The sequence below is a fragment of the Gymnoscopelus braueri genome (genome assembly GCF_963280865.1).
Source record: "Gymnoscopelus braueri genome assembly, chromosome: 16".
Classification (NCBI taxonomy): domain Eukaryota; kingdom Metazoa; phylum Chordata; class Actinopteri; order Myctophiformes; family Myctophidae; genus Gymnoscopelus; species Gymnoscopelus braueri.
This window is the reverse complement of record NC_137616.1, coordinates 31,164,757-31,173,713: the sequence shown is the minus strand read 5'-3', so window position 1 is coordinate 31,173,713 and position 8,957 is coordinate 31,164,757. Positions and strand designations below refer to the sequence as shown.

The 8,957-nt window shown below is 44.0% G+C and overlaps 1 protein-coding gene across 3 annotated transcripts in view; it reads left to right on the top strand.

The window, feature by feature from the left end:
* The first annotated feature begins 6,989 nt into the window (after positions 1 to 6,989).
* The window catches only part of LOC308103856 (uncharacterized protein), a 64,066-nt gene continuing 62,098 nt past the window's right edge, over positions 6,990 to 8,957 (top strand). For all 3 annotated transcript variants that reach the window (XM_080454050.1, XM_080454049.1, XM_080454048.1), the window contains exon 1: positions 6,990 to 7,239. The gene's annotated coding sequence lies outside the window, so the exon portion shown is untranslated. The remainder of the gene's footprint in view (positions 7,240 to 8,957) is intronic.

Here is an 8,957-nt window from a genome sequence, read left to right as displayed (position 1 = left end):
GCTGTTAATAGAGTCATGTTAAATAAAAGTGCATTGGTTCACCAAACACTTAGAATCCTACTATGTTAACCACACTGCTTTCACATTCAGCACTGCATACAATTGTCAAAACGCAATGAGTCTCTAAACCAACATTAACATACATACTGTACATGTTCTGTATCTAAAATATCTGAATGGGTACTTTGTCAGACTACATTTAGGAACTAGAAAAAGTGCTCCTCGGAGCACAGGTCCCCGCCAGGCTAGGTAGGTTATTGTGGGCCAGCAATGTTTGGAATTCAGTCATTAAAGAGGTGAGTGGAATCACTGTGTTCATGATTTGAGGCATTTTGTTCAAAACAAGCCACTCCTGCAAACTTTAGATGTCAATCTTAGCCAATCCGGATGGAATATGAAAAATCGACAGATCCGCGTTGATCACATGACTATAGAGATAATGTGTACCGATTTGAGTAATGTTTGGACAAAATATGTAACAAAAAAAATGTTTTACAAACATCGGCCTCCTGGTGGCGCTATAAAACGCTGATCTGAAAGGTATTACCTTGGCCTCTAGGGAGTGTGCGTGGAAAGTTTCACGCCGATCGGTCTAGTTGTAGGTAAAATCGCGAATTGGCCTGTCATAGCGCCACTGTACTGTCCTTGCTACGTGTACATTAGTGTACATAGTTAGACAGTCAGCCAAACTCCTTTCAAAATGACATGGGAGTCAGGAAATAGCATCCAAGCTGTTTTATTGTCCATCAAGAAATGGAGCAAAACTACGAAAAATAAAGAAAATGACAGGCTGTAACAAACAAGCAAGCAAGCAGGTGAACACTGAGCTAATCTACTCAGTGAAATCTTAATCTACCATAGCTAATGTAAAATAAATCAATTATGCATGAAATACGCTCTACAAAGTTGCATACAAATCAGAAACTACAGTCTCCTGTCATAAGAAAAGGAAAAGTTCCCACTTACAGACAATGCTGTGACTATGGTGAAATTAGGAATTGCAGAGCACATACATAATTAAGAGCACATATACGCCTGTGTGCTTCTCCTAATCAGGACAATACAGTACACCTGTTGTATAAAATACATTTAATGGCCAGTAGGTGGCTCTGGCAACACTTGCCATTAGAGGACAGAACAGCCACATGGCTGATTTGAAAAATGTAGGGTGGCATTTCTTCCTCGGCCTAGTGGGAATGTACGTGCAAAGTTTCAGGGCAATTGCACACTGTGTTCATGAGTTGAGGCATTTTGGTCAAAACGGACCACTCCTGCAAACTTTGGAAGTCAATCTTAGCCAATCAGGATGGCATATGAAAAATCGGACGCAAACTCAGCTTCCTGGTGTCGCTATAACAGGCCGATCTGAAAAATGTATGTTAACCATGTTTCCAATTGATTTTTTGGGGGGGCAACCTCCCCCGACGCATCAAGATCAGTTTCTTCTCTGCGACTGTGGAGTCCGTTCTCCTCTATGGCTGTGAATGCTGGACACTAAAGCAAGCCCTACAGAAGTCCCTGGACGGGTGCTACACCAGAATGTTACGTGTGGTACTGAACATCAACCAGGACGAGCACATTACCAACAAGCGTCTGTACGGGGCACTACCAAGCCCCCAGAACACAGTGGTTTCATTGAAGCCAAATGGACATGCTGGCCATTCATGGTACTGCAGGCCTGGGGCCTCAACATGAACGAGCGAAAACGGTTTCGACCAATGGGCTCGACTCACGAGCGTGCGCAAGTGCTTGCGCACGGGGCTGCGAGCTTGCGCACGGGGCTGCGCGCTTCTGTGACGCAAAACGCGTCACCTCTGTGATGCAAGACCAACTCAGCAATGGCGACATCAGGAGCACGTGGCAGGCGGTACACACCTTGACAGACTGCAAAACAAGAACCAGAAGCGAGGTGAACCCGCCTGCCTCCCTCCCCAACGAACTGAACACTTTCTACGGCCGGTTTGAGATCAGCCCCAACCGCGGCAGCCAAGCGGGGCCATCAGCAGCACCAGCAGAGGAGAACCCTCTTATCATCTCGGAGAGAGAAGTGCGTACAGCCTTCGCACGGGTCAACATCCACAAGGCAGCCGGACCTGATGGGATTCCAGGCCGGGTCCTTAAGGCATGTGCAGACCAGCTGGCGGGTGTCTTCGCTGACATCTTTAACCTCTCCCTCTCCCAGGCTGTGGTCCCTGCAGGGTTCAAAATGTCAACCATTGTGCCCATTCCCAAAAAGGCCAAAGTGACATGCCTGAACGACTGGAGACCTGTCGCTCTCACCCCGATCGTCAGCAAGTGCTTCGAGAAACTGGTGAGGGAATACATCAGCTCCACGCTACCTGCCTCGCTGGATCCGTGGCAGTATGCATACCGCAAAAACAGATCCACCGACGACGCTATTGCCATGGCTCTCCACACCGTCCTCTCGCACATGGACAACAAGCTGCTGAAGGACAAATATGTACGTGTGCTGTTCGTGGACTACAGCTCAGCATTCAACACCATTGTCCCAGCAATACTTGACAAAAAGCTCAGAGACCTAGGGCTACACCCAAGCATGTGCGACTGGATACAGGACTTCTTGTCCAACCGACATCAGGTGGTGAGAATGGGCAGCATCACATCCGACCCCCTGACCCTCAACACCGGAGCACCCCAGGGATGCGTGCTGAGCCCTCTCCTCTACTCCCTGTACACGTACGACTGCATAGCCACACACGTCTCCAACACCATCATAAAGTACGCGGACGACACGACAATGATAGGCCGAATCGTCAACAACGACGAGTCTGACTATAGAGAGGAGATCAACTCACTGGCACTCTGGTGCCGGGAGAACAACCTCGCTCTTAACGTCGACAAGACCAAAGAACTGATCGTGGACTTCAGGAGGCCGTGGAGAGACCATGCGCCCATCCTCATCGACGGTGCTGTAGTGGAAAGGGTCAGCGAGTTCAAGTTCCTCGGAGTACACATCGAGGAGGACCTCAAATGGGAGACGCACACCACACACGTGAGGAAAAAGGCTCAGCAGCGACTGTACTGGCTTCGCCGCCTGAAGAAGCTCGGAGTAGGACATCGCATCCTCAGGCTGTATTACAACAGTTCTGTTGAAGGCATCCTAACAGGCTGTGTCACGGCCTGGTACGGGAACTGCACTGCCCGAGAAAAGATCAGCCTACAGCGAGTAGTGCGATCGGCAGAGCGGATAATGGGAGACGAGCTCCCAGCGCTCCAGGAACTGTACAAAAAGCGGTGCGTGGTCAAAGCCAAGCGCATCATCAAGGACAAGCACCACCCAAGTCACAAACTGTTCAAACCCCTACAACGACCGCGACCGGGCAAGGGGCTCTACCGCAGTAACAAGAGTTCCACCACCAGGTTCTGGTGCAGTTTTAATCCGGCTGTTGTCAGAATGCTGAATGAGGCATAAGCCTTGTTCAGCAGCCTGACAACAAGCGGCACTGTCCAGCTGGTCGCAGACTTTTTTTTCTGTACAGCTGGTCGCAGACTTTTTCTGGCTCTTCCTGAACACACCTGTGGATTATACCAGGGACAAATGACTTGGACATAGCTCCCCCTCGGACATACCTGTGGACTACACCAGGTACAAATGACTTTTTGTTGCACTCCCTCATGGAGCTACTTGCGGATTATACTAGGGTCAGTCCACCCTAGGTGGACACGCATTGACCTTTTGCACCTTAATCCCATGTATAACGCACTGACTTTTTATTTTTATTGTGCTCTTTTTTTCTCTAAGCACCTTAACGTCCATAAGTATATCATGCACAGTATAAGTATATATCATGCACAGTATACATACATTGCTGCTATGCTCAGGCACCTTAGTTTTTATTATCTCAGGTACTTTGTAAATATGTAGATAACTTGTCTGGCCTTCTGTTGTTCTCTTCTTCTCCCACCCCCCCCCCCCCCCCCTCTTCTTTCTATGGAACTAACGTTGCGATGGGAATGATGTACAAAAACGAATTTCACCCACTTTTTTACCTTGTAAACCTGTGATGACAATACAACTGATTCTGATTCTGATTCTGAACTGGGGCCCATGATAGGACGCGCCCACCAAATTTCCAACCCGGAAGAAGGGGTGATTTAGGCCCATGCGCTGGGTGAGCAACTCAATGCAAGTGGATGGGAGGAGATTTCGGGTGCCCTCTCTATTATTTTTTAACTCTATGGGCACTACCAAGTGTATCAGAAAAGATAGCAGTCAGGAGGATGAGACTAGCCGGCCACTGCCACCAGCACCGAGAATTACCGGTCAAAAAGCTTGTACTGTGGGAACCAACACACGGGCATCGATCAAGAGGACGTCCCACACCTACCTACGTGCAGAGCCTTAAAGAGAGTTCTGACACTAGCGTCGACTCCCATTGTAAGAATGGAATGCGGAAGTGCTCTGTCTATCTCAATGAGATAGTTCCAATGTTTGGAACTATAGCCCATAGGAGCCCGCTTTGCGGCGAGATCAAAGCGTGTCATTACTCTCTTTTAAATTACTCTGCCTACGTGGATGTACTAGGAAAGATGCTGGTGCAGAAAGCACAAAGGAGCTTGCCAGATGTATGGAGAACCGAGATGACTGGAGACTCCGATGGAGGGCTCGTCTGAGGACGACGTAGAGAGAAATAATGAAAATAGCAGATCTATAAGCTTAAAATGCATCACAATGCAATGCATTGTGAATTAGTAGATCTGCCATTTATTGCTGTACAACACATTGTTACTGCATGCCCATGGTTGTTTAAAGTTGTTTTGGACAGGACAGGACATATCCATTTGGTCGTGGAATTGTGTACAGCAACATTAGAATGTGACAAAAAAAATGTTTTCAGTTCACTAATGCGTTATCACTTTTTCTTAGCATTAACTATTGAAAACATGGCTGTTGTCAGCATTTAATTGTCAATTAACTTCTATGAATAAACACTACACTGGGTGGGTAGGGTTGTGACAAGCATAGACTGACGTTTCTGGGTCATTGCTGAAAATGTTTGCGCACCACTGTCTCAGGAAAAAACATGAATATTGTCTCGTGGAAACCTCATGTCCAAAACTGTTACTTTTCAGGATTCAAATTCCAAAATAGCAAAAGAAACAGATCTACAGACTCAAAAGGCGTCGTTTCGCGCCGCCTTTCGAGCTTGTGGATCTGCTACTTTTTATACTTTTATGTGATGCTGCAGTATGATCAAGTAGGGCATTCATTTACGAAAAAACTCAAATAATATGGAGTATGAGGAGAGGTTCCTGCCCGACAGCAACGATATACTGTATTACTGTTATGGTGAGCACTGCTGAATTAGGAATGTCATGTCATGTTTGATAAGAACATTGTTGTGGCATCATCAATTAAAGGGACAGAGAGAATAATAATGGGGAATGTAATCTAGCACAGTAAATGTATTCCAGTATAAATATCATGAGTAAATGACACTAAATGATTATGTAAGAGGCGCCACAATTCTGGTAATAACAAGTGCCTATTGGCAAGGACAAGGGCCTGTTAGGAAATGACAAATGTCTCCATCTGATGGAAGGTGTACCGAGGGACCCAGGTGGACCTCACCAGATTAAGAAGTACGTCCTGTAGTAACAAGGGGATGGCACATCGGGTGAAGGGCATAGCGATAGCGTGCCAAACTAAACATGGTGGGAACTAGTGGACAAACATGTTTGAAATCCACAACATCACATAGCTTTACTGTCTGTCCATGCTGTAGGCTACGGCTAACACCGTTTCCTAATAGTAGTGTCCTGTGTGACCTTCATGCCGATACATACATACAAGTCATGCTGAACAGAACAGCAAAGATGAAAAGTGATTACACAATAAACATGACTAGCCTTCTTTTATTTCCTCAAACATGACAACCATTATACTAAAGTATACTGTGTAAATAAGAGTCCACACACTGCTACGTTCGCACGGGGCAGATACAATGATACATGCTACCACTCATTTTCAATGGAAGCCAGCGACATGAAGATCCAAAGCAACATCCGACGTTTGTAGCTGCTACAAACGATACAAAGCTAAAATGCTACAAATTCAAGTTGAGCTGGGTTCAACTTTCACGTACAAAGATGCAAAAATATAGCTGTAGCTCCGATGACGCAGTGCGAACCAATCAATTTATTTTACCCTGCTTTTTTTCCACCCTGTTCTGGCTTGTAAATCCGGGCGCCCGATGCCCAGCACGAGACACCGTTACAGGACGGCGTCGGGGCAGTCAGCACAGTGCCTGGAGGTGGAAGTCCGAGGGCTCGCTCCCCCTCCCCTGTAGGGAAGGGGTAACCATAGAATCCAAGCCATTGGTTACAAGTAAAAGTCCGGAATTCAAAATGTACTTGAGTAAAAGTACAAAAGTATTAGTATCAAAATGTACTTAAAGTACCAAAAGTAGAAAATACTCATTATGCAGAATGTCCCATTTCACAAATCTTTAGAAAATAGCAGATCTACAAGCTCACAATGCATGGCATCGCGACGCATTGTAAGCTTGTAGATCGGCTATTTTCAAATGGCCAAAATGTATGTAGGCCTGAAGTGGTTTTGTAATGATAATCAAAATCTACAAAGTAATTAGTAACTAAAGTTTTCAAATAATTGTATTGGAGTAAAAGTACAATATTTGCCTGAGATGTAGTGGAGTAAAAGTACTGAAAATTGGAAATACTCCAGTAAGGTAAACAATACCTCAAAATTGTACTTAAGTACAGTACTTGAGTACATTTACTTAGTTACTTTACACCACTGTGGAGAACTGGGCGGCCAGTGTGCTCCGATGATGCAGCGCTTGATGACGTCACCGACCGTGTTGAGCAACACGACAAATATGCTGTGTATCTTTGTATCTTTGTATCTTTGTTTCTTTGTATGTTTGTATCTGACTGTTTGAACGCAATATAAACACACACCCTTGCCCGCTTTCCACCCACACACAATTGTGTTTGTTGGAGCACCCCGGCCAAGTAGGAAGCACTACAATATTCTTTTTGCATTTTGTGAATTCATAATCTGTCCCTCCATGTTTGGGATCCAAAGGGAATCCATGCCGTTGTAAGACCCAGTCTTTTCCAGTTTGTATGTGTTTATTGCAGTCTTTAGTAATGGCATTACCAAAGGCAGTAGAATACATGGTTACTTTTCTGGTGATCTGCTACCATCTGGAGAAACTGAAGATGGGAGAGTCTCTACATGTATATTTAGAGGTAAGTGGGCAGTGCCACCTTTTAGAATTTTTGCATTAAGTTCAGAATCAACTCTATTGTCACATCACAGGTTTACAGGTATAAAGAGGCGGGTGAAATTATTTTTTGTGCAAGCTCCATCGTTTTTAAAAGAAGAGGGGGGCAGGAAGAGAAAAAGAAATCAAACAGCAAAGAGAAATATGTCGAGGATAGGCAAAAATCTAAGATATCTACATACATATAGCATAATCCAGCTGATACATACTGTATGTAGGCCTACATAAGGTTAGACAAAAAGGTGGTTGCATTCGGTACAGTAGGTCCACATAGCAGCTGCTGCTATGTACATGAGATTAGACATTAATGTGCAAAAGAGTGTCAGTGCATTGTACGGTACATGAGATAAGCGCAGACAGTGTAAATGTATTGTCAGGTTCAACCACATTGTCCACAAGGGAGACTCACAGGAAAAGTCATCATATGATATCCTTTATTTAACCAGGTTAAAATACACTCTTCAGAGAGTGACCGGTCCTGGCCAAGAGGCAGCATTATTACAACAATAGACAAGCAATACAAAACAATACATATATATTGCACTAGACACAAGTGAACAATATCCAGTTAAAGTGCAAAACAGGAACTAAAATGTTATATGAACAACTTAAAGTGCGGCAGTTGACTAAAATGTAAAAGCAATCACATTTTCCAATAATACTAGTCTCTCTATCCTTTAAGATTGATTAAAATTCCCTCAAAGTGATCAGCTCAGATAGGTTCAGACCTTTCTGCAAATCATTCCAAGAAGAAGGGGCAGCATATGATTTTTTCTTTTTGCCTAATTCCGTTACTTACTCACTTTTGGAATCAACATCTGAACAGTGTTTTGAGAATGTAGGCCATACCAAGTAAAGTCCATGACCAGCCTTTTACTTTTCCTGTGAATCTACCATGTGGACTTTGTGAAAGTACGTTTTGGATAAATTAACCACTTAAGTGCTATTATGCTTCATTGTATGAAGAATAGCGAAAATGGCTCGAAAAAAACTCACAAAAACGTATAGGAAGATTAGGAACGTAGCATTGGAAATCTAACGAGGGACCCCACTGTAAACTGACTTCCGGGTTTTAAGACTACAAACTGTAGCAACGTATAAACTCATCATACATACGGTACATTTTAAGGCCGTTTTATTTCTCAAAATTTGCATATATGCAGTCACCTGGGCGATACAGGTAACTGGGCACTAAACACAGACAGTGCCACATGTCTGGACCCGATTCTCTGCCTCGAGTTCATATGTGAAAACGGTCTACACTATAGGCTACCGTTCATTACGTCAGGAGGACAGTGAGATAGACAGTCACATCGTCAGCAGCGCTTGGTGACATAGTATATATATTTTTTTTTAAACATCGAATGTCATTAGAAATGAATTAATGAAATAAAATAATAAATAGGTCTAAGTTCTCCCCAAATAGCCATGTTCTCCCCAAAAATAGTACCCACTTCTCCCCAAAATAGTACCCACTTTTCCCAAAAAGTCCATGATGACTTCTCTCAAGTGAATGAATGAATGAATGAATGAATGAGTTTTATTTCGAACATCATTAATAAAAAGACAAATAGAATACAAAACTGTAGAAAAAAACAACAACAATAATGTCCGAAAAGGAGTAGGATGAAGTCTAAAACTTATAAACTCCTACCCCCTTTTTCACTAGCAATTTTCACATTT